This window comes from Podarcis erhardii (assembly GCF_964252035.2).
Source record: "Podarcis erhardii genome assembly, chromosome: 4".
Lineage (NCBI taxonomy): Eukaryota > Metazoa > Chordata > Lepidosauria > Squamata > Lacertidae > Podarcis > Podarcis erhardii.
In genome coordinates, this window is record NC_138508.1 from 74019487 (window position 1) to 74046509 (window position 27023).

General features: G+C 41.8%; 2 long non-coding RNA genes across 3 annotated transcripts; one reads left to right on the forward strand and one right to left on the reverse strand.

Annotated features, from left to right (window-relative positions):
• Positions 1-1328: 1328 nt before the first annotated feature.
• LOC309340322 lies at positions 1329-17829 on the forward strand. Of its 2 annotated transcripts, none has more exons than XR_014155932.1 (3): positions 1329-1676; positions 3675-3740; positions 17735-17829. It is a non-coding gene; the product is annotated as an uncharacterized lncRNA (long non-coding RNA). The 2 variants fall into 2 exon arrangements; XR_014155933.1 differs by lacking the exon at positions 17735-17829 and adding an exon at positions 6471-6558 and having other exon boundaries at positions 1340-1676.
• On the reverse strand, positions 6488-26583 carry LOC309340324. Its single transcript, XR_014155935.1, has 3 exons — positions 26487-26583; positions 23480-23586; positions 6488-6616 (listed from the first exon to the last, which is right to left on the reverse strand). It is a non-coding gene; the product is annotated as an uncharacterized lncRNA (long non-coding RNA).
• Between the last annotated feature and the right edge of the window lie 440 nt (positions 26584-27023).

The following is a 27023-nucleotide window of genomic DNA, read 5'->3' on the forward strand; positions in this document are numbered from 1 at the left end:
TAGATTCACTGAATGCAGTGGACTTGCCCATGGCTTCTAATGGGTCTACTCTAAGTAGGACTAATGTTGACTTTCAACCCATAGTAATGCAAGCTATTTTTTATGAGACAAATCTGGGATGAGTTTCCATTGTCTTTTCATCACTGTTTCCTCCTTGACGGTTCAATGCACAAACTGTTAAATTATATGCAGTTTCCATAGAAGAGAAGCTGTGTTAATCTGTTGCAATGGTAACAACAAAGGCACAATTTTCCCCCCATTGTGGCAGGGCTTTTCACAAGCAAAATGCTAAGTAGGCTGAGAATCAGGACACTGACAAATAGACAATGTCTATACTGCCTGACTGGCCAATTTTTCCATAATGCACATTTTCCAGAATCCCTTGGAGACTATATGTGCTGACTATCCAACGTTCAAACTGCCTTATTCGTGGTTTCATGTTCTGCACATTCTCCTTCCCTCTGTGTGAATGTGCAGATCTACTGGTGTCTATGCACATCCTCTGCTGAATTCTCACATTCTCCAATAAATTAGTATCTATAGGGAGGAAACAAATAGTGTTCTTGTGTGAGACTTAATAATAAAGGAACTTACACCATTACAAAAATTTGAAACTAAATGATATGTGGTGCCCTAGATTGTTTTAACTGCAGCTGTTTTAATATTGCAGTGGTTCCTTTACATTGTGGTTTCATGGATATTGTAGTTTGATGTAAGCCGTCTCGGGAAGATTTTGTCTTGAAATGCAGCGTATAATATTTTGTTTAATATAATAAAAAATTAATGAAATCTGTTACATACAATAAATCAAAACACCATCCTGCAAGCTAAGGTTTTGGAAAGCATGAATTGACATAAATTCTTCCGTAGTTTCTTTTTTTCAGCATCTATGCATATAAAACTAACGGCAGCCCAATATGTGTCATGCTCTTTAGGCCCCTCTGCCTGGACTCTGAACACCGGACTACTTTCCCAAAAGCTGTTTCTAGATACCTCAGATTCTTAATATGTTTCCCACAAAATGCAGGCTATTTTGCCTCTCTGGCATTTCTCGGGTAAGCCCTATCATTAAATGTTAAATATGTATTCACAGTTCATTTTAAAAATGAGAAAGCAAAACATTTATGCACAGACCAGATTTAGCAGAATTCAGTTCAGATGAATCATTGGTGGACAGCCTCCTAGAGGACTACAGGAATATACGGTAAGCCCTACCAGATATGTCTGGGAAAGAGCTCTTTTTTATGGTGATGCAAGAATACAAATCCAGAGAGCAGATTGTAATTACTACACTGCCACCTGGTGGTAAAGTGGATGAGGAGGCAGTTAAAGGACGAGGACTTCCTGACTAGAGAGTCAATCTTACTATAGGTGCCCCATGGAGCTTGTTTACATGTGCGATTAGCATTTGCACCCAACATATCCGTATTGTCCTCGTGCTTTGTCTCATTTCTAGTTAAAGGCAGAGTTGTCTACTCACCTGACTGGCGGTGGCACTCCAGAAAAGGTTTTTAGCTACGTGTTCTGACTGAACTTTTTTAACAAATGGAATCACCAGGGTTTGAACCGGGCACTTTATGCTACCGTTGAGCTATGCTAATGTTGTTGTAAGACATCAGTTGAATGATAAATGGATTGATACATAACCAACAGTCCCTATCTAATAGGGTACCAAGGTATAGTATGAAGACAAATCAGACTACCGTTTTACCTGTGCTGGATTTAACGTGATGAGGGTGGTTTCTCTGTACAGGGTGCTGGGCTGAGAGGGCACAAAATAATAATAATAATAATAATAATAATAACAACAACAATAATAATAATAATACCTATATTTATGCAGGTACCTAGTGAAAATATTTAAAAGCAACTGTATCAAAATGAATTATTGTGAAAATGAGAAATACTGGAAGGAGGGTGCAACTTTTGTCTTCACTCAGGGCGCCATATTAGCAAAGCAATATTACCAAATCACCCTGGGATTTCTTGGTGAAGAAGGGCGATATATAAATTTAATAAAATAAAGAAGTAAAAAGCCTTTCCCTGGCTTGCTGAAGCTAAATAGGTATCTGGGTCTGTTCAGTGCCTGGTTGGGGGCCTACTGGGGAACCACCCTTTGGATTCCATGACAGAAGAAAGGGAGAAAATTAATGTGAGAAAATAAATAGAAATAAACCATACCTTTCTGGTTGTACCTATGTGGGCACTGCTCCGCCTTTTTCTTCTTCTTGTTTTGGCTTGTTTTACGACTAGGCTATTGAGCAATATATGTCTTAATTCATCTGCTTACCTATCTACCTGTCTATCTGGATTCGTACACAGCTTAATCACCACAACTTTTAAGCAGTTTACATTTTAAAAATAATAATAATACAGTGGTACCTGGGTTAAGAACTTAATTTGTTCTGGAGGTCCGTTCTTAACCTGAAACTGTACTTAACCTGAGGTACCACTTTAGCTAATGGGGCCTCCCACTGCTGCATAGCTGTCAACTTTTCCCTTTTCTTGCGAGGAATCCTATTCGGGATAAGGGAATTTCCCTTTGAAAAAAAGGAAACGTTGACAGCTATGGTACCACTGTAATGCTGATAAGATCAGACCTTAAAAACAAGATGATTTTTTAATTCCTCTTTTAATTAGCCAATGGACCTGAGAAGGAAAAATGTCCATAAAATGTAGCAATAAAGGTTTTCTGCTCTCTTTCTCACACATTATGCTGTTTCGATGCTTCACACACACACACACACCCACACACACACACACACACCCGCTGCCCTGGGCACATGCCTTTCTCACACCATTCCTTGATTTGAGTCTGGGAGGACCACAGGTTTTAATACCTACTAGAGCTCTCTGCCAAGAAGCTTGTGTAAAATGCTGCATTAGGAGCACAGTTTCCTACATACTTTGGAACTTTCTCAGCCCATAAGGCACTTAGCATGTAGCCCTGATACCTCTTCACATGGAGGATATAACTATGATTATGCTCTTTGCTGCTGCTGTTGTTAAATTTATTACCCACCTTCGCCAGGAGGTAACAGGGAGGGTTGCAACAATCTTAAATTCAACATGAAAAATAATCAAATCACAGGAATAGGGTGGATCCCAAAAGCACATCTCAGGCGTCCAAGCCAAGGCAATGAAGTGCATCTCCAACAGATTTCAAGAGCTGTATTATGAAGGTGCCAGACACGCCTCTGCGGAGAGGGGATTCCACAACTTGGGGGCTGCCACAGAGATTTCCCTCTCCCGGACCCCCCAACATTCCTAGCTTCTGAGGGCAGTGGAGCTACCAAGAGGGTCTGCCCTGCTGATCTTAAAACCTGACAGGGTCTGTTGGAAAGGAGGCAGTCTTTCAGAGATTTGGGGCCTAAGTTATACAAGCATTCCCAGTTAGACAAGCCTTTTGATATGAAGCTATGCCAGGAATCCTATTCTTTTTATTGATCAGTGAGGAGTTCGGAAAGCTGTTCCAGTCCTTGCTTATTTGAGGGTTAAATGTTTTTGTTGTTGTTATTCACAGAGCCTTCGTGGTTTGATTCTGTATATGGTTGTTGCCTAAGTTCCTAAGTTACATTTTGTACCATAGGAGATTTGTTTTCTGTTTTTCCTTACGTTTTGAGGAAATATATTTTGATCCCTGTACATATTTTAAAATTTTGTTTTCTCTGCAGAATTATTGGTATGTTCATTTGCATGTTTTGGGCTGCAAGCCTATATTTACACACCCTTACTCAGGTGTAAGTATCATTCACTTCATACCACGGTAATCATTCCTATTCATGGGCCATTGAAGTGTTGCTCAGTGTTCATTGCGTGCGTTTATTTCAAGGGGGGAAATGCTTAATTGTTAAGACCTCCTCCTCCTCCTCCTCCTTCTTCTTCTTCTTCTTCTTCTTCTTCTTCTTCTTCTTCTTCCAAAGGTAGCCTCTATCTGCTCTTCTATTTGCTAATCGAGAGCTATTTGCCTGAAACATGTTGGGATTTATGCAGCTCGTTTAAATAAATTAAGGCCGAACTAGATGTGATGCTAAACACATGTCAGCATTGAACAAGCCTGATTTTTGTTCTTTAAGCAACAGCTGTTGGGGCAGGGCGAAAGAGAGAGATTGGGGCTCTGGGAGCAGAATTTAACTCTTTTCCCTGTCACGGTTCTGATAAAAAAAAATCACTTCCCAAGCTGCCTCAGGAGTGGAAATGTCTGCTTTCTTCCCTAGACTAATAACACCATCAATAATGAGTGATGGTGGTGGTAGAAGCAGTCTGCCCCTTTTCTTTTAGCTTGAAATGCCAGGACTTAAACCTGAGATGTGCTCTGGAGCTGAGCTATGGCCTGTCCCCCCAAATCTGAGCTTGCAGTCAGATGTAGCCATCCTACGGCCAGAGTTGGTCAACTGCTGTCAAGAATGCCAAAGACAGCTGATGGGAATCTGATTCCCAAAAAGAAGCTTATGAAACTGAACTGGGAGTTGGATGCTTCTCGGTATCACCTGCTGGTTGATGATCCAAACATTTAAAGGAACCAAACCACTAGATGCATTGACTTCTGTCACGGTGGGTGTCAGGAGCAGGTCAGCAATAACTCGCATGGTGCCAGTGAAGTTAACTATCTTTATTCAAAGAAACAAAACAGCTCAGGAGGCCAGGCCTAATGAGTGTGGCAACTCTTCCCAGTAGGTCTAGCCTCAATGAGGTATTTGCAAGAACTGAAGGTCCCCACCTTCCCACAGTACCCTAAGTCTCCTCCTACCCTAGGTCCTTTCCCAAGCAATCCGAGACTCCGGCGCTTTGTCTGTCTTTGCTCTGCCCTCTTCATACTGCTTCTGATTCTGGTAGACCAGGGGGAGAGGAAATAGTCTCAACAGGCAGGGGGAGACCCCCTGGCTTCTTCACCAGCCTGCCTCATCTCTGCCTCTTGGTCTCCCTGCTGCCCAGCCTCTGCTTCTATGTCTGCTACTGGACTTCTCTCTGCCACAGACTCCACCTGCTCCTTAAATCCTTTTACCTCTTCACCTTCTGACAACTCCTCCTCCCAGGCTGCTTGCTCTTCTCCCTCTGACCACTCATCATCATCCCACCACCCACCCTCTGGCTCTGAGCCTTCTTCCCTTGCGGGTTCCCTAATTGGTGCCTCCCACCAGTCCCACCAGTCTCTGCATCCAGCCAGTCCATGAAAACTTCCATAGATATGACACCACAAGTGATTGGTTTTCGTTTTTGAAGATGAAAACCATAAGGCAGGCCTTGATTAGGCTCAAGCAAAACAATTCTTCTCTCGTGAAACGCTCACTGAAAGAGCTCTTTGTATCTGATGGAATACTGAAACAGGGCAGAGAGAATCGCAAAAGACAGTGACCTTTCTCCTATGTTAATATTTAATCAGGCACTTGACCTCCAGGATTACAAATTAACAGTAATTGGGCCCCAAAAGATTTTCTCTTCCTTACAGAATTTTTTTTTTATTATCCCTATTTGAACATGCTAATAAATTAGTTCTACTATTTTTAATAGAAGAGAATTTGTTTCTAAAAAAAATACAGGTAAGACACAATGTTAAGCTACTCACCCTGCCTTTCTTTTTTTTAAAAAAAATATAGATATCCAGATGTACCTAGAATTGCCACCTGGCCAGATTTAAATTGGCTTGAGCATAAGTAGAGATGGGGTGAAATTCATTTGAATAAAAACCTACCTAATTTGCACGTCCCACAACAATACACAAACCAAAATGCAGCTGTCCTTCAGAATTCCCACTTCTCCAAATGTTGTACTCTGCACTTCTCCAACCCAGAACTGTGTACAAAATTGCATATATTAGGGGAAAGTCTGCATGAAGATGCATATGTTAGAGAAAACAACATACAAAAATGCATTCTGTTTGGGGAAATGCTTGCAAAAATGTGTTGGGCAAAATTGCATCCAAAAAAAGTGTATATTAGGATAAATTTTCACTTAAAACTGAACTTTCACGAGAGTTTTAAAACCACCTCTCGGATTGACACCTGGCACCATAGCCACTGGGGCATAAAGTAGGACACCAGTTGGCTTTTTGCAGCCATGGTATCTTGCTATACCACATCTGGGTTCAGAAGCAATATTTCTAAATAATAATATTATAAATACACAAAATCATTTTTAAAAATCATGGTTGGGCTGTGTCCATATTTTTCCTGAAAACACAACTGAGTGGTCAACAAACTGTGGCTGGTGTCAATAAAAGTGCCATAGAAATGGCCTGGGGCCTTTGCAAGCTTGTGTGTAACTGCACACCCACACCCCAAAATGGCTGAATTATCATGCAACATAATTCATACTGATGGCTAGGGTGTTACATGAATTCATAACTAATATGAATAATTCATACATTTCCATCTCTGCCCATATGAAGCAGAATGTTTATTGTGGATAGACTTAAATTTCCAGGATAATGTGCAATCTTACACACTTATTTTTATTACAAACCTCCACAGCGGTTATGAATGTCAGCAGCAGTCCTTGCCTGTCTAGATGCATTTTATGGCATGATCACCCAACTTCTGAGGGTCCCAATCCATTTCTAGTTCTCTTTAAGATTGCAGCTCACCATCTCCTGGATCAGCTCACATGTTGAAGTTTTCTAGGAGGCAATGAGAGAAATCGACAAACTGGGCAGCTCCTTGGGACGGGGATCTTCCTTGTGTCATGTACACTGATGTCGAATGAATAAAAGGAGCATTGCACCAAAAATTGGCTGCTTGTGGTGACTTAGTTCCACTACTACTGCAAAATGACCCTTTGAATAACAGGTTCTTATTCTCGGCCTAGTCTTATACAAGTGATATAAATCAGCCAGGCTGTCCCTGATAGCAGGGGAAAGGGACTTGTTCAATCCACACAGCAGGGAATTCAATTAACATGTGGTGTTATTACTCATTGCAGGACCATGAGGAATCCCAAAAGGCTCTGTCAGCTTGCTTTACTTCTTTAAGTCTTATTTAACCATATAATCTCCTCCAGAAGGCTGAAGCCTCAGAATGGTACACTCTGGAAGCAAGTCAGGCAAGGCCATTAAAAAAAAAAAACCTAATAGTTGTATGGCCAAATGGACACCCAGTGTCAGATAGTGGGCACCTAGTAGATACAGTTGGGACATATAACTTTCATATAGTGAAATGGAGAAAAAAAATGTCAAGACATTGTGAATATGAAATCAATTGGACTGGATACTTTTCAACTAAGAGTAGACCCACTGACATTACTTGACCTAACTTAGTGTAATGGTTGTAAGGGGGTTACTTGTGCGTAAATTGCCTTCGGTTTAGTTAGATTGCTTGCCCAACCATGCTTAGGCTCACAGCTCGCCTTCCGTGACCTGTTAGTCACTTGCAGAATCCGTCAGTGGGCGTTTCTTGAACCTCTTCCAGCATAAAAGCTGTTTGACGCCAAGTCTCCTCCTATGTTCCCTGCGCGGAACTCGTCTGCGCAAGTAAGGGGAAGGCAGGGGCGTGCCAGCGCTCTCTCCACTAGTTTCGGGTGAAGGGTCTTGGAGCCCTGTCTCCAATTCCTCCATCTCCCTCTCTTCTCTACTGGTGTTACGCTGAATTCCTTCCCCCCTGCTGGTCCCCTCTCCGGCATCGCTCTGGAGCCCTGCCTCCGCCTCTCGCTCTGATGTCAGTTCCCTGACACTTAGCCATGCTTATTTCAAGGAGTCTTTTCTAAGTAACTTAGTTGAATCACACCCATATGTTTAAGCACTATTTTTATATTTATTATATACTATATATATATTTATATTTAAAAAATGAAGTCACAAGCCTAATTTCAAACTCTCTTGTTAGTTATATACTAAGTATATCAGCATATACTAAGTATATTATATAGATATAAAAACTCCAAGAAAAACATTTTAGTATTAGTATTAGGACCTTGCAGTGGATTCAGGTGAATCTTGAACTGAAGTGGGATCGTTTGGAAAGATTCCAGACTTGTTGAAGGCAAGGTGGGATCTGTCTTATACACCCCAGACTGAAGCAAAGACTTCTGAAGTGCCTCATGGCTGCATTGTAGGTACACACTAGACACCCATTTAACCCATGTCTTATAAAATGGCCTGTGTCACGCAAGTAGGGTGGTATGATATTCTTTTATACTAGGTTAAGGGCCTAGTCTCCTTTTCAAAACCTGTCACTGCTATAGCAGTAGCTTTATCTATCCTGTCCTAAATCAATTTATCTGCAATAAAAAGGTTCATACCCGGAAAGGGCAGGGTCCCAAACCACATGGGCATTGCCAACACACACCTCCTCAGTAAAGTGTCGATGAAAACAATGTGAGGAGGGGGTGCCACAGTTCGTTGGTGAATCAACTGCTTTGCACGCAGAAGGCTCAGAGTTCAGTGCCTGGCATGTCCTGTTAAAAGGATTGGATAGGTGATGGGAAAGACAAAGCACCTGGAGAGGGCTTGCCAATCAAAAAGGATGACCACCTACATACGTTGAAAAAAATGCACAAGGGGGATTGTGAGGCCTTGTTGATTCACCCCATCCACTACGCCTCATTGCCACCCAAGCATTCAACTGGCTTGTGAAGGAACTCTGTGTGTGTGCTGATATACCCGTGTAGACCACCTTTACATGAAGGGGGATTCTGATTCTGATTCCTCCGTTCCTTGAAGAGGACGCAAATACAGTGGTTCCTTGGTTTAAGAACAGTCCTGTTTAAGAACGATTCGGTTTACATGGAAACACGGCATAGCTTCCTTCTGGATCGTGTATTTTGAGTCTGATGAAACATCAAAGGTTGAGTTAATGGAGGGGGTCTAGTTTGCAAAGTGTGTAAAGCCTTGCCAACCACTGTCAGCACTGATTGTATTGAATGGGTTTCCATTGATCATAGGTTTTAAAGAGGGCGATCTAACTGATGGTGCTCAAAGGCCGACATTAGATGTGAGGATGGAAGACCCCTTTTTGCACAACCATCCTGTGAAGGGAAGCTTCACTATTACAAGTAGCATGTACTTGTAGTGAACCCTCCTTCTTCTCCTGCCTTATCTCCCTTCCATGATAGTTGGGCTGAGGGCTGAAGTTGGGTTTGGCCAACTCGTTCAGGGCCACATACCAGCAGTCGTGGCCAAAATAGTCACACTCTCTGTGCTGACACACATGCATGCATCCATGCACACACCACATTCCGTTCCATCACAGCTTCCTCTCCACCCAGTGCAGCACTGTAATGGACATTCAAGTTGTCCCATCATCATGCTAGGCTGGGCAGAGAGATTTAAACCTATTCTCCCAGTACCTTGATGGGGAGGACAATCTTTATCTCTGTTCTTCAGCAGAGCCGAGACAGATATTTTCCTACCCATCACAGTATGGCAGCTGATGAGCAGCTTAAAATGGCTTGGCAGGCCTGAACCAGGCCATGGGTTCACTGCTACCTCAATCATCCACTTTTCTCCCTTCCTGAGCCAATTCTAATATTATGGCTTCTGTTTCATTTCTTTCCATATATATCTACTTCGGAAGAGTTTCTCCTGTGCCCAATATTTCCTCAATGCCAGATTGTGCTTGGCTTGGAGACTTTAACATGTGACAAAATACAGCTCCTGACATTTTTCTTCTCAGCCAGTGATACTGGGGAGGAGCAATCCAGGGAATCTCAGCTCCAGGACTTTATTTTATTTATTTTTTTCATAGCAGGAGTTACGACATCATCTGTCAGAGCACCAGGGTAATTGAAAAGACTGCCCTTGCTCTGGTGAATGGGTGAGATGACATGAGCCTTTCAAGTTTGCTTGTAACAATTTAGCACAAAAGGAAACAAGAAAATTAGGGAAACAATCATACAGATACATTCTTTTATTTTATGAGGTTTCTCCTTCACACCAGCAGTTTATTTTAAATAATGCTTTTTTGCAGGATTGTATGGATTTCCCTTTAAAAGCCATAGCAAAAATTTCTAGGGGACCACATGCCAGCAATGGGTGTAGACACACCACTCTCTTGCACACAGGCCCACCTTTTGCTGCGCCATGTGGATCAGTTGAGGAGGGACTTGTTGCATTCTGGTGCATTCCCAGGCTGAGCAGAGAGGTTTAAACCTCTGTATTTAACGTAGCACAACATTTTGCTGCCATCACCACAATCAATTGAATATTGAAGGGCCATCAAAAATTGGAGGGGGGCAAACTGAACCCCTAAGCAAAGTGTTAGCCATCTACAAGATAAAGGTTGCATTTATCTTTTGCTAACATCCACTGTGTTTTACAACTTGAAGCTATGCAGTCAGAACTGAGCGCCACAGAGTTCAATTCAGCTTATTCCCAGAAAGTTGTTCATAACTTTGCAGTCACGTTAATCCTGATATATTGGTTATTATGCTATATACTGCTGGTGTGTGTGTGTGTAATAATGGATTAACACAACTGCCTGCATTTTTTTTGGATTTGTATTGGAAGCATGTCTATTAAATCTTGACAGTGTGACTATGGAGACTTCATGAGGAGCTCTTGCACTCCAAAATGTACCACTCCACCACTATTCTCAACAGCATTATACTTCACATTATATACAATATGCAGCTACTCCTACAAATATGAAGTCTTTTAGAAATGTGCAGATAACGATTGTTGACTTGCTCTTTGGCAGTTTGCAGAATTTCTCCCTGCATGCCGTGTTAGCATAGCTCTTTGATGCCTTCTGATTGATTCTGTGCTTCTTGGTGACATATCAGTGTTTGATGATATTCACATCCTCAAATCATCAGATTGTGTGTGCATTCTAAGACTGAGCGTATTCCTTTTGGCCCTGCATTTGACATCATCACTAGGTGATGTGCTGGCTCGAAGTTCAGAGCCATGGCATCTTTTTGTGCTTCTTAAAAGTCCACATTTGATGTACCCCTGATGGTGTCTTTCCAAGTCTTTTATTGCATTTCCCACCCTGCCAATGATTTATGGCTGGTTTCAGCTTTGAAGTTACAACCAAAGAGAAAATCAAGAACTGTGTACCCGGCACATGGAAAGGCCTGCTTAGCATCTTTTTATTGTTCCGCACGTACATATTCTCTACCATTACAGTTGTTATATTGGCCACATATATAATGCACAGAAATTTAGCAGATCTCCCACCCTTCTATTTGAATGACTTGTGAAATCTTGTTGTTTTCTTTTGACCGGGTGGGGTGGGAATAATTGTAGCTCTGGTGATGACATAGGTTTGTGCTCCAGATCTTTCCGTGTTCTAACAGTGGTTTCCAAATCTATCGGAGTGGAACTTTCCCCCCGATTGCCAGTCATAGAAGCCCCACATATCTGTCAAGGAACCACTGCAAAAGATTGGGGTACACTCAGCTTCCATTACATACCGGCCTGGTCTGTTGGACCTTCCTATTATTCCACTGGAATAATAATAATAATAATAATAATAATAATAAGCCACTCTGGGTGGCTTCCAACAAAATATTAAAAAACAATAGTCCTTCAGATATTAAAAGTTTCCCTAAACAGGGCTGCCTTCAGATGTCTTCTAAAAGTCTGGTAATTGTTTTTTCCTTTGACATCTGGTGGAAGGGTGTTCCACAGGGCGGGTGCCACTACCGAGAAGGCCCTCTGCCTGGTTCCTGTAACTTCGCTTCTCGCAGTGAGGGAACCAGCAGAAGGCCCTCAGCACTGGACCTCAGTGTCCGGGAACAAAATGTTCCTTTGAGTACACCCATGCTCAAGCTGCAAGGAAGTTTGATGCTGGTGCACAAATTGTCTCTCGGGCTCACGCTACATACGTTATGGATGATCCATGATCATATTTTTATTTTTACTTCAAGACAGCTGTAGCAGGGGTCCAAATCTAACCAGAGAAGTGGCACTGGGGAGCAGGGTTTTAATCCTTTCCTTGACACCGTTCTCCTGATCTAACCCACTCCATTGCACCCCATCCCTGACCCGTTGTTAGCGCTTTCAGCAGAAATAGACATGCATTTATTTCCTCCACCACCACCTGCTTTGTTGGAGCTAATAGATTCAGGACTGGGATATTTAGGTCAGGGAAGCAGTATGGCAGAAAGAGTTTAGAAAACCATGCCAATCCCCGATGGATGCTTTAAGTTTTATATATATATATATATATATATGCAGGTTTTGGTGTCCTCGGGTGTCTTCCCGTGTAAAAGTTGGGGTGTCTAGGCGACGTTTCGACGAGGTCTCACTCGTCATCTTCAGGCTGGTGCTTTCGGCTTCTTGTTACTGGAACAGAGCAGGATCTCAGTGTTTGAGTTCCTATAAATACTGTAGAGGGGGTGTGGTGTATAGCCTCCAATGTTCTGGGCAGAGAGGAAGTTCCCAGGCTAGTGTGCCTTTTCTTCTTTTGTTCCTTAATTACTTGAGAGATATCTTGAGTGATTTCTTGAGTGATATCCTGAGTACCACTTAGGTGGGTCATTAGGTGTGGATTAGTTGTTAAAGTCTTTGTGTCTTGACCTCTTGAACTTTGTGAAGAGTTTTCCTGAGAAGATGGCTGTACTGTACTTAGTTGTGCTCTGGCTTGGCTTCGTGTATAGGGGCGAGCTGTGGTTTTGTGGCTAGTGTCAGCCAGATCTGTGTAGGGATTGCAGGGGGGTGCAGCATCCGGAGGTGCCACCATGGATTGGCTACTGGATGGTGTCTGTAATTCATCTGTGGAGAGGGTCTGGGTTTGGGTCTGGTGTGGTTGATCGGTGTTGGCGTTCTGTGTGCCTCTGGATCTGGTGTCAGTTTTTGTGGGGAGGGCTAATTTCCAGATGTCTGGCAAGCGGGATGTGTCGTCACGCTTGTTCATGTTGTGAGGGTGTTTCTCTATCTCGATGGCTTCCATGATTCCATGATGGCTTCCATGGAACTGAGATCCTGCTCTGTTCCAGTAACAAGAAGCCGAAAGCACCAGCCTGAAGATGACGAGTGAGACCTCGTCGAAACGTCGCCTAGACACCCCAACTTTTACACGGGAAGACACCCGAGGACACCAAAACCTGCATTCCTGTACCCGTGAAAATCTACGAAAACATATATATATATATATATATATATGCAGGTTTTGGTGTCCTCGGGTGTCTTCCCGTGTAAAAGTTGGGGTGTCTAGGCGACGTTTCGACGAGGTCTCACTCGTCATCTTCAGGCTGGTGCTTTCGGCTTCTTGTTACTGGAACAGAGCAGGATCTCAGTGTTTGAGTTCCTATAAATACTGTAGAGGGGGTGTGGTGTATAGCCTCCAATGTTCTGGGCAGAGAGGAAGTTCCCAGGCTAGTGTGCCTTTTCTTCTTTTGTTCCTTAATTACTTGAGAGATATCTTGAGTGATTTCTTGAGTGATATCCTGAGTACCACTTAGGTGGGTCATTAGGTGTGGATTAGTTGTTAAAGTCTTTGTGTCTTGACCTCTTGAACTTTGTGAAGAGTTTTCCTGAGAAGATGGCTGTACTGTACTTAGTTGTGCTCTGGCTTGGCTTCGTGTATAGGGGCGAGCTGTGGTTTTGTGGCTTGTGTCAGCCAGATCTGTGTAGGGATTGCAGGGGGGTGCAGCATCCGGAGGTGCCACCATGGATTGGCTACTGGATGGTGTCTGTAATTCATCTGTGGAGAGGGTCTGGGTTTGGGTCTGGTGTGGTTGATTGGTGTTGGCGTTCTGTGTGCCTCTGGATCTGGTGTCAGTTTTTGTGGGGAGGGCTAATTTCCAGATGTCTGGCAAGCGGGATGTGTCGTCACGCTTGTTCATGTTGTGAGGGTGTTTCTCTATCTCGATGGCTTCCATGATTATTCTCTTGTGGTGATGTTCCGTGTTAAAGAGCAATTTGGAATCTGCAAAATTAATTTCGTGTCCTGTTTCTTTCATGTGTTGGAAAAGAGAGGAAGTTTTTTCTTCTTTTTTGACGGCATTCTTGTGTTCTGCGATACGTGCATTTATTCGTCTGTTTGTTTGTCCAATGTACGTGGCTGGGCAGACTTTGCAGGGTATTTCATAGATCCCTTGGTTTTCCAACTGGATTTTATCCTTGGGGTTTCTGAGGATATTGGAAAACCAGTTGGAAAACCAAGGGATCTATGAAATAGATAGTTTAGGGCATAGTTTGTCTGGCATAGTTTAGGGAAGATTGTCTGACAGAGATAGTAGGCTGTCGTGCTTAGAGTATTGGACTAGGGCTAGGGGGACCCTAATTTAGATCCTCACTCAGCTATGACCGTGGGCATCTCTTACATAGCCTACCTCACAAGGTTGTTGTGTAGATAAATAAGGTAGTATGTGCACAGCCATGCCCTCCTTGTAGGAAAGGCATGTTATAAATGCAATAAATAAATAAAACCACTAATCTCCTTATTGAGGAATCTCTTGATAAAGAACGTAGCATATAGCATACCAACCATAGCTGTTGCAAGCACAAATACTTTATTATCGATGAATGTATAAAAAAACCAGATCTTACCACAGGGTTTGGTTTTTAAATGCTAACCATTATTAGAATGTTTAGGTTTTATTTTTTCATTGTGCGAGAGCTTTTCAATGTACCATGAGCTATAGACATCATTTGAAATGTAATAGACTGAACTTGATAAAGCAGTCAGAGGAAGGAAGAGCTGTAGGTGAACTTGGGATGGCCTTGCTTGTATGGTCTCTAGAAGGTAGTTCCCATGCACATGAATGGAGCTCCCATTAATCTCTGTGGATCTTGTGCTGGATAATATCCTGGAGGATTTTTGCATAAATGAAATGTATTGTTACCTACTCTGAACCTTCTTGAAAAATCTGATTCCAGGCTAATGCTAAGATAATAAATCAGGATATCATACCTGGGGACATTTAACTTTCAAAATTCTGTGCATGGTCTCCCTTTACAAAACCATCTTGACTTTTCTGTGCCAAACTATGTTCATACAAATGCTGGTTGTTTCTGGACTCTGCTTTCTGTGCCCAGGCACACACTAGCTAATAATTTGTTATTCTGGCAGCCTTTTAATAAACCACTAATGTTGCATACGGAAATTCTCTTTTAGAAGAAGAAGAAGAGTTTGGATTTGATATCCCGCCTTTCACTCCCCTTCAGGAGTCTCAAAGCGGCTAACATTCTCCTTTCCCCTCCTCCCCCACAACAAACACTCTGTGAGGTGAGTGGGGTTGAGAAACTTCAAAGAAGTGTGACTGGCCCAAGGTCACCCAGCAGCTGCATGTGGAGGAGCGGAGACGCGAACCCGGTTCCCCAGATTACGAGACTACCGCTCTTAACCACTACACCACACTGGCTCTTTTACCATTTCAGTGGCAGAGATTGAAATGACTGAGTGAGCTTTAAGCACATTAACTGCTCCCACTGAAAATCACTGTGCTTAAACATGTGTAAATTTGGTTAAAATTTGCTCAAAATCCTTGTAATGAGGAATAATATAAGAAACATTTACACTGGGCTTTAATTATGAACATCTAACAGTGCAGTCCTATATACTGAGTAACCCTAAGATTGACTTCTGAGTAGACATATACTGTATGGGATTGCATTTGTTTGTTTCTATATGTTAAATATACTATTACCATGCCACCACCCTGTTTCTCTATTGCACGAAAGGTAGTTTCTGTCCATAAAATGGGTGAGGAAATCCACCTCTTCTTCTTAAGGCATAAGTATCCTCAAGTTCCCAAACTAAGCATCATCCATGCATGGCATTGTAGCATTCCTGTTGCAACCCCCAAGTTCAAGGTTTGTGTGTGAACACAGTGACCAGTCTTAAAGGCATGCTTAGACTGCTCAAGAAAAGAAATAACCTCCAATTTTGAAAAATGTAATAACTATTGACTCCTTTGTGTGTGTTTTACCATGTTTTCCCAGGCAAATTTGTACTTGACAGCCATATGTCCTTTAAAACAGATCCATAACTCTTCAAATAACCCAGATCATTTTCCCTCAATCTCTCCCTCTCTCCCTCTCTCTCCTTCTTTCCCCTCAATCTTTCTCTGTCTCCCTTTTTAATGCCCACATCTCCACTATCAGGAACAAATATGATTTCTGATTGAACATCACTTTATTTGCCAGTTCTGTGGTCTTTTCTTATCTTGTTCCACACTTCTCAGGCTTTGTGGTTAAATTATGTATTAAGGTCAATGTCAAAACACGGAAGATCTGTAATCTACAGGGAGCTCCCTTTTATTCGTTATTACAGTGAAGGCTGTGCGCAACTGTCAGGGAGCTTGGGATGTGCTCAGCATGAGGCTTGCTACACAGCAGGGCTCTACAAAGCCTCTCTCCTTGTTCTCCCAGGATGAAACCCTTGATAGATTTACCCAGATAACCCATCTCACTTTAAAGCTCTCTTGTCTCTGCTTCAATCTGAAAGCTGTCAAGTGCACCTATATAGTAATGTCATAAATCAAACGTAAAATGTGTACACTGGAGACATCACGAGTGTCATGTATTCACTTGTACTTTGAGATTTTCTAAAGTAAAATGGTGTCAGAAGAAAGAAGGCTGGGAGGGGTGGGCTGTAACCTTTTTTTCCTGTTCCCCCTTAAAATAAAATACAAGACTGTTTGAAAAAGGTTCACTGTAAACTTTTTATTATTATCATCATCTGCGTGGGTGGGGGGGTACTTTTGTAGTCTACACATTTTTGTTTATCCTAAATTAATCAGGGACAGCTATTTAGTAAACAAAAAAGGAGGGGAGAGAGAGAGAAAGGAACGGCAAAGATATCTATCTCTAAGCATTGAGATTTAATGCAAGGCTGTGTATTGATTTTGCGTCTTTGGTTTTCTTCCTGACAAGCATTTGTCAACATGGATTTGTATTAGTTCCCAGGCTTGTTTATTAAAGACACATCCTTCTTTCCCTGCACCAGAAACAAAGCGGGAGCCTAAAACAAGACGCCAGGCAAGGCAAGGCAGAAGATAAGTTCTCCTTGCGCTTAAGTTTTCCCTCAGCCACAAATAAAGGAAACTTTCATTTTGTATCGCAAGTAAAGGGTGGTACTTCATCAGAAGTGCCTGGTTTCTTTTCCTAATGTTGTACTTGCAATGTGAAATGCTTTTTATAACCAAATAGCTTAGAGCAAAGCTCTTTGCAATGCTTCCCGTTCATATTCTCTTGACTTAGCATTGGGCCATGTTACTGCCTTAAAAAGAAAAAAAAAAGCTGTACTAAAAACTTCATGCATTGGATCCTCTGCCCATTTTCTGAGGGAAAGGTTTTTTTTAAAAAAATCATGTTATTAGTCCTGCGATAGGACACACATGTAGGGCTTTATCTGCCTACAGAAATGGCTGATTAAATTCCAAAGATTTCCATGGACCTTAAATTGCAACAAACTCTTGCTGGATTGCATCCAATACTGTTCAGTGAAAGTGGTTTGCTTCATCTGTGAGCCCATCAAATGATGAGATAGCAAGTTATGAGCAGGCATGTGTAAAGCAGACCTTAGTTAATTAGTGAATAGCCTATTGTGTTCCTATTCCCAGAAACTGGGGATAGATTTCTGGAGAAGGTACCCTCTAATAGTGTGTTTCATTTGCTATAACCCTCCTAGGGACCTTGGGCTGAACAGTGGGTAATAAATTGTAATGATAATGATAATGATAATGATAATGATAATGATAATGATAATGATAATGATAATAAGAAGAAGAACAACAACAACAACAACAACAACAATAACAATAACAATAACAACAACAACAACTACCTCCAGTGTACTCAGTATCCCAGCTGGACACAAACAACCTAATCCTAGGTTTATTTGTTTGCCAGGAGGTAATTTCCACTGAGTTCATCAAGAAGAAAACTTAGGATGGCAGACCAAATAATCTCCATATTACAAGCACACCATTACACCTTACAGGTTAGTCCATTTCCCAACAGCTTGCCAAGCTTTCCTTCTTGCCTTTTTTTTTGGCAGCAAACCATGACAACAGGATGGAAAAATAAAACTAACCACAAATAATCAAGAACAAAATGCCTAGGGCTATCCCTGCTACCCACACATTAAAAACAAGATTAATTCTCCATTAAGTGCTTCCCAGATGTTGGGTTGCGTTGCGCGTTGTAAAATATGGAGCCCATCAAGCCTGATTCTCCACTCTGCTACAGTTCAATGTGGGAGAACACCAAAAACAAAAGACACAGATGCCTGCTGTATCGGCAAGTTCCCATTTTACCAGGGCATGCTGTAGACAGAAATGACTTAACAGCATCTTTTGTTGCCCTCTGCTCCCAAGCATACTCCTAAACTCAAATCAAACTCCAGTAAGCCTAACATTCAAATTCAACCCTTTTATAGTCCCATCAAAATTCAACTAATCCAACCCTATTATGGTCCCATCACAATTTTGCTTCCCATGTTAACACAAATAAAAACTTAGCATTATATATACTCTTAGCCAATAGGATGCTTATTGCAGAAAATTTGAGGTGTATTAGAATGCCTTCTTTCCAAGGTAGTTTCATTAAATATGAGGCTTTATTATCTTCATGGCCAAGAAAACTTCAAGTTTACAAAATCAATCTGGCAACACAGAGTCTATTGACAGATTTGTTTAAGGAATGTAATTTTTTTCCTTCTTCATTGCCAGTGTGTAGAACTTTTTCCCCAATGAGGGCCCTATTCCCCAGTGGGATGTTGTGGGGGCTACATATCAGCAGTGTTTAGTGCCAGATCCACCTCACTCTCTTTCTCTCTCTTAAGATCACCACCAGGGCTTTTCCCCCCAGCCAGAACTCACCAAAACTCAGTTCTGGCACCTCTCACCTTGCCATTATAAGAGAACAAGGGAGGTGTTCATGGTGAGTTCTGGCACCTCTTCTTCTAGGAATGTAGCACTGGTCACCACCACACACTCTTGGAAAGTGCCTTCCCACAGAGCACACTTCAGGAGCTGCCAAATGGTAGGCGCAGTGAGGACAGAGGGGTAGGGCTGTGGTCTGGAGCAACGAAGAGGAAACTCCTGTAGCCCACTCCAGCGACAGAGGGGGGAGTGCCACAACTCTGGTTGCTGTGCAAGAAAAGAGGGTGGCGTGATGCAACATATGAGAACTTCCTGCATGCAAAGTGGCAAGTCTACCACTGAGCTGCAGCCCTTAAAATCTGCAAAGTTCTCCCCTCAGGCAAGACCTGCCTGACCCCAACTTTACCATAGTTTTGGCATGGAGTTAAGACTTTCCTCTACTGCCAGGCACCTGAGCATATTTGAGGGATTGGCTGTTAATTCCCCACCTCAGAACTGGATGGTTTATAATTGTGTCAGTGGTGCTTTTTAGCAGTTTTATAAGTTGCCATAATCTGATATGTTAACCTGTTGACAGTATGATTGTGTCTCCATTTTTTTATTATTATTTTTTTTGGTATCTTTTAAATTTTTGTAGCTTGTACATATTGGTTGGTTTTGCTTGTGGTTGGTGACTAAGGACTGCATTCAGCCAAGGTATTACTCAGAACAGACCCATTGAATGCAGCGAAGTCTAGTTGCATCATTTCATTTGAGTGGATGTACTCCAAGTTGGAAGAGCATTGGATGCAACTCTGAGAAATTTAATGAAGTAAAACCTACCTAGCCCTATACACTACCTAGCCCTACTCATGGGGGAAAGGGTGGCTGATTCTTAAATATTCTGCACAAGAAAACACCAAAGGAATTCAAAACAGCAAATAATGAACTGGAATATAATTCAATGCCACAGTTTATGGCAAATGTTTCATCATTGCAGCTTTCCAGAATAAAGAGTTTCCCCACTCTCCTCTTCCCGCATGCTGTTCTGGAATTCTTCACACTCCGTGCCCCGCCAATGAGCAGGATGCATGGGAGACAGCCCTGTCACATAACCAGAAGTCCTTGTGCAGGTGTCAGGCATCAGGGAATCCAATCCCCCCACGGTAGGCTGCCAGAAATAGATAAGACAAGGAAAGTTCTTTCCAATGTCTTTTATTCAATATTCACAGAGAGAAGCTTAGAAATGCAGCCCCTTGGAGTAATGGTGTTGCTCCGAGTAAATCTCCACCACCACCCCCTTCCCTCCACTTCCTCAATCATCAACTGCACCACCCACCTTACAGTGGCCACTTAGGGCCATTTGTCTCTGAGCCCTTTGCTCTCCTACTTTCATTGTTTGCCAGCTTCTGGGAGGAGGAGGGTCTGGAATGCTTTCTCGTGATAAGTGTAAGCCATTTACATTTTTCCCATTATTTCCCAACTTTCCCAACTTTGCCCTTCATCTGCCTCTGAGCTGTGACCTCCCGCAAACCACTGTTGTAAATCTATACTGTCTTCCTCTTCTCTGGAAGGTTCAGGCTGGGGAGGCGATCTCCACAATTCCTCCTCTGTCCAGTCCCTGACAGCAGGGCTTCTACTGACAAGACTGGCTTCTCATCCATAGTACTCCTGGTATTTAATACACCGGGCATAGCATTACAGTAAGCTCAGTATCTGAGCCCTAACATTATTGGGTGATCTCCAATGTTAGTCATACTCAGAGCAGACTTATTGGACATCACCTTATTATGTTTGTGATTTGCTATTTCAGTAAGGCAAAAGCCAAAGTATGCATAAGACTACAATGTTCACTGAAGATTTTCTTGCTTACCTATTATTTAAATTATTTTCTTTAAAAAATGAAACTTCTGAAAGATACAGCTATTTGCAAATAGCCATCAATATCTCTTGTACAAAGCCTCCATATCTTGCAAACTTGTCTGGGACCTACTGAGATAATTTGAATAGCTGTTGCTTTTTCAAGTTCATAATACTTTATAAAATCAAACAAAAATTAATGAAATGGAAAAGACAAATAAGATTACATTTCTTTTCTTTTTTAAATACATCAAAAGACATTGACCTAGAAATACATAAATACATGCATAGAGAGTAAAGTGTAGGCTAGCTTGAGCTTAACAATGTCATCCTCTTTTTTAAAAAAATTGTTATTATGCTGTTTTCATTTTTACTCAAAACAGAAGAACAAAAGAAAAGCCCTTCTGAATCAGGGCAGCCAGCCAGCTCAGTTGGTAGAGCCTGAGGTTCTTTAACCCACATTGGGTTAAAGATTCCTTCATTGAAGTGGGTTGGACTGGATGACCCTCTTGATCCCTTCCAACTCTATAATTCTGTGATTCTATGTCTATAGGAAGCCCACAAACAGGACATGAAATCATAAGACTCTCCTGCGGTTATTCCCCAGAAGCTGGCTTTCAGTAGTATACAGCCTCTGAACGAAGAAGATGTCTACTCCTCTTGCACAAGAAAGTTATTCTCTTCCTCTCTGAGACGTATCTCAACATTGCCAAAGAAGAAGTGGTCTAAAGGATTTTTTTAAAAAAGAAAATATACAAGCATGCTGGTTTTTACCATTTCTTTCCCCCAATCCTCCAGAGTCTAGCATTTGGTTAGTGATGTCTTCAAGATATTACAATCCTTTACAACATCTAATTGGGGGAGAAATCTATTCCAAGAAAATCACCCAGCGTCATTTTCCAGCACCCACTCTTTCCACTTTAACTTGAGTTCAGAAGATACATGCTTAAGTCAGAGTTGTAAAGAAATGGTCCCGAAACACTGTGCATTTTTGGAAGATCGTTGCAGACAGTCTGTGTGTTTGGGCTTTCTTGTGGCCTACGCTCTTAGATTCTTAGGATGCTGAAGTGTCGGCTTTGCTGCTAACTCTGCTTTGCATATCTGCTCACACTTCACAAGTGGAAAGCCATGGCGCATCTGAAGCAAAACTCATTTGAAGAGCCACAAAAATATCTTCTGACGACCAGGCCTAATTAATGCCTCCACGGTGACCTCTACATCTAGCCCATATCAAAAATATTACAGCCGAGTTTATTCAACATGAACTTGAGATCAGGCAAAACCTGGTACTAATGAATACTAATGAAGAGTAATTACTGGAACTCTGCCACTGAAACCCATGGCAGAAGCATATGATAATTGGATTAATACAATCATTTGCAGAACTTTGCACAACCCCCTCAAAAAAAGAAAAAAGAAAGAAAAAGAAAGTAGAAGAAGCAGGAAGAATTGCAACTCAAACAATAACCTTGTTGTATTCATTCCCATGATTCTAATCCACCTTTCGTTCTTCTCTTGTGGCCCAAAGAGTTCTACAAACACAGAGGCATTCAGTAATATAACGTGGATGATTGGTGTTACTATTCTGGATCCCCACCCTCATATAAACATATATGAATGCTGTTTAACCTACACATAAAACAAGATGGAATGCAGAGAATTTGATGGACTGTTATAGTATATCTACCTAGTGGGAAAGGGAGAAGTCAAGGGTAGGTCACCATCTCCTGCTCATGAAAACTGTGCCGTTACCCAGTGTTCAGAAAGGCTGGTGCCTTTCTAGAAGAAAACAGCTGTGATAGCCAGTCACAGGAAAAACAAGAATATTGTGGTGCCTTAAAGACTAGCATAAAGCTTATGTGGCAATAACTGTGTTGGTGAGGTGGCCCAAGACTCGCTATTGTTTTATATGATGACAGAGTGAAGAATGCATCCCTTCCCTGTATCACTCAGATGTTTTTTTATTGACCAGATGTTCCACCACACACAAGAGTCCTCGTTCTGCATGCAATACCTGCATGGTAGAAGAGAGGGTTGCCTGTTCCATTTCTGCACCCTGTGCTGTATAGCCTATCACCAGCCCAGGTATGGATGAAACAGATCTTATCGTTCAATTTTTATATATTTATACCTACACTGAGTACTTTATATAAAGGGTGTGCAGAAATGTTATGAATGAAAATAATATGATGACTTGAACCATCATGGGTCAAGCACTATAGGGGAAACTGCTGTATCATCACTTTAAAGGTAAAGGGATCCCTGACCATTAAGTCCATTTGTGGACGACTCGGGGGTTGCGGCGCTCATCTCGCTTTGCTGGCCGAGGGAGCTGGCGTTTGTCTGAAGACAGCTTCCGGGTCATGTGGCCAGCATGACTAAGCCGCTTCTGGTGAACCAGAGCAGCACACAGAAACACTGTTTACCTTCCCGCCTATTTATCTACTTGCACTTTGACGTGCTTTTGAACTGCTAGGTTGGCAGGAGCAGGGACCGAGCAACAGGAGCTCACCCTGTTGAAGGGATTCAAACTGCCCTAGGCTCTGTATCATCACTTTGCATAACCTTAAATCAATTTTGTTCAATTGAAACAATTCGCACAAGCAGCAGCGAATCATCAAGCAATAAGGCATCTAGTGATGTAAGTCAGTGAGGGGCTACAAAAATCTATCTTCCCTCACCCACCCCTTCTTTTCATAGATCTTAAAAATGAAAAGAGGGTTGGAGATCTATGACATCTGGCAGTGACTGGAAAAGAGTAGATTCAGGAACAGAACTTAGATTCGAGAGAAAGAAGATTAACTTGTAAAATAGGAAGGCAGCAGACTACTATAAAATTAGTAGCTTTCTGTTCTGAGTATAAGAGTTGGCCATTTTGTATTCACATGTAGCTCCCTTCCAGGCTTGTTTCAGATGGGACAAAAATCCATACCTTTGCAGCCATAGGGTGCATATTTCCCTTAGGCTTTCTGTCCAAACTTTTCTCCATCAAATCCAGAACTGATCTTGCACCTCTCTCTCCCAGAGCATAATGTGTCCCTGCAAGAGGAAATGGGCAAGATGCATTTTAGATAAGAGAGAGAAGTGCAAGGAGCCAAAAGCAGAAACCAAGCACAGATCCTAAATCTCTCCCTCATCCCATCCATTTGCCACATTCGGAAAAGCACGTTGCCATTCGCTTCAGTTGATGCTATTCACACATTTCAAGAAAGTACAATATGGCATCACTCTTCCCTCTGTGCTGGGTGAGTGCCATCCTTTGAAATGAATGGAGTAATTTGCCCCTCAGTGACTCCCGTTCTTTGACATGTGCTTACAGTGGAGTCAGAATGACCCATGTTGTTGCCAGATGCAGAAAAGCACCCTTGATCCCAAGCCAGCTATCAACAGTTCTGTATGCTGGATTCTGCAAGCTGATTAGTATTCAAATAAAACTTAGTATGTCCCCTTAAGGAGACAGCTTTAAGATTATCTTTTGTTTGCATGTAAACGCATGTCCTTTTCCCTCTTTTGCTGGATTGTCCTGGCCTGCCGCTTCTTCCCCAAACACGACTTGCTAGTGCTTCTTTCTCTTGCAAGCATTGACTGAGATCCCTCTGGCTGCAGTGTTTACAAAAAACAGGTGTTCATTTTTCTTCAGAGCAGAATTTTAATCAAGTGTTGCTCTTTCTTTCTTTCTTTTAGTCCAAAAGTAATTGAGCAATCAATTTAATTAAGGTGCCTGGGTCCAAACAGAGCTTATTTCTAGAAAGCCCCTTCAGCTTCTTTAATCAGTGACGGCAAAGCTAAAAGAAAAAGTCCAACGTTTCTCTCCATTACTCTTTATTCATTTACAAAGGACAAAGATCTCATATCACATAATAAAAAGAACCATTGAGTTCAAGGACTTCTGCAACTGGCACGCTGCGGCACAAAAGTTTTCAGAATCAAAAGTACTATCATTGACACAGAATAAATATTTCTCTAGATAGCGTTATCAATCAGGTCTTTCCCATAATCTGATATAAAGGAGTATCTCATAGCCACCAAACACAATAAGATTAATGAAATTGGAGATGGGGAACATATGGGGTCTTGCATCTAATCCATGTCTATTCAAGTCTCTGAGCTAAGCTACATCTGTTGATCAATATTCCGTCGTCGTAAACTCTGCCTGCTGCAACTGCCACAAAATTTATATCATTAGGGACTCCTGTGCCGGAGTTCTTTTGAAGAGACTCTCTAGAGACACAGAAAGTCAGTCCCCCTCCAAAAACAGTTCTGGAAACAAGAGAGCATACAGTTTAGTTACCTCTTCCCACACTTATTAACTTTAAATATGCTCCTATCGTTAAGGTGGTTGAAGAGCAGGAAAAGGATAGGTTCTTTCAACTCTTCCAAGGAAGATTTAAAGAAAACCCCAAGAGTGTGATTCCCAAAGATGTAATAACTGAGATCCCAGGTTGGGCTTGATACATTTTGCTGTATGGTGAAAAGGACAAAATTGCCTCCCCTCCCCTGCATTCTAAGTACATTAACCAAGAGGACTGCCAGCTGAATCTTACTTCAGTACTGGTGAGAATAAGACAGTGACCTCCCACTGCACCTGAGAGAAACAGGACATATTGGGGGGGGAGCAGGATAGGCAATACAACACACACCCCTGTGCTCCAACGTGCTGGGCATGGTTCCAGAAGGCAATACGTCATGCCCAGAAGATTATACAAACTGTTTACGAAAGGTCTACCAGTGAAATAACAGCAGCAAACAAATACAGTGGTACCTCTGGTTACGAACTTAATTCATTCCAGAGGTCCATTCTTAACCTGAAACCATTCTTAACCTGAGGTACCACTTTAGCTAATGAGGCCTCCCACCGCCACACAATTTCTGTTCTCATCCTGAGGTAAAGTTCTTAACCCGAGGTACTACTTCCAGGTTAGCAGAGTCTGTAACCCGAAGTGTTTGTAACCCAAGGTAGTTTGTAACCTGAGGTACCACTGTATTTGCAAAAAGAGAACTCCAGAAAAATATCCAAATGTAGTTTGGTAATGAGGGATTAAAAATAAGTCTTAAAATATCTTTTAAAAACCAATAGAGAAAGGGCCATACATATCTCCCATAAGGGTAAGGACCTCTATCACCTAATGTCATTTGGCAAGGGCACTCAGAGCAGGGTCTCAGACAAAGATATTAAAAACCACATTGGTGTATGCAAGAAAGTGATATTTCAAGTAACCTGAGCCTTAAATTTAGATCTTTATACATGAAAACTGGCTCTTAAAATTGGGCTCAGAAACAGACTGGAAGACAGAACATCTAAGAATCTGGTGGAATTTTTTTTATGGCTCTTGTAAGGAATCTCTAAGAAAATAACTTGTACAAAGAAATCCAGGGTAAATGGCAAACCTCCTAGATCTTTTCTCATAGCTAGGAACTTGGGTGTGTTATGTTCTCCATTTAAATGAAGCCTTTCATTTGCCATCTATGCTTCTGCAACATTTATTCTCTGTAGCAAAAGCAGTGGCTGAAGATATTCTCATTTAGTGGTAGCTGATGGAGAGATCATCCCTCAATTTTCCACCAGGTTATCATAATCTGCCATCATAAGATTACGATCTCATTTTTAAAAGGAAAAGGAAAAAGAAAAAGAAAATTGATTTAGTGTCACTGCTTCATCCCACATTGGGTTTTGCTAGCTGCCTTAAGTATGCTAAGGAAAGGTGGGATATAAAAAAATACCTGTTTGGAAGATGCTAAATGAGTGAGCAAAACCCAGCTGCCAGACAACTTGATTCAAAATGTTCCTTTTCTTTTTAATTTCAACACCAAAGATACCTTCTATGCTCCCTTATCTATGCTGTGCAACAGATATATGTTAGGAGTAAATAGCTCAAAATTAGACAAATCATTAAAAATATATATCACAACATGTGATTGTGAATGTCTGCAAAGCTTACATTGCAGAATGAACATCGTTCTGATGCTCTAAATTGGAAGAGTTGCCTGTTCTGGTAACAGAAAGACAGTAATAGATACTTTTAGGCAAACTGATGGAGATGATGGAGATGCATTCTGGAACTGTGTTCCCTTGGATTCCCACTCCACAACACAACCAATTAGAGCCATGGAAAAGACAAGGAAAAGGCTATCGTAGGAAATCTTAATGTTCTGAGCTAGATAACCCTGTGTGGCAGTATTAAAGAATCTCAACTGTTTCCAATTATGGGCCCTCCCTATGAAATATTTGCTTCCAGTCCAGCACAATAGCCTCAAGATTTTCATACACACAACCTCCCTTCCTGCTCCTTCTAGGCCACTGGCATTTAGTATCTTTCATCACACTCCCGTTGCCTCTTAAATCTGCCACAAAGGCCGCTTTATTGAGTGTGAGTGGCTGAAGGGATGCTTCAGCAATGGGAGGGTGTCAGCAAAGGTGATGGCATCAGTGGGTCCCTTCTCCTACCAAAGAAATAAAATATGCTGTGGGGTTTCAA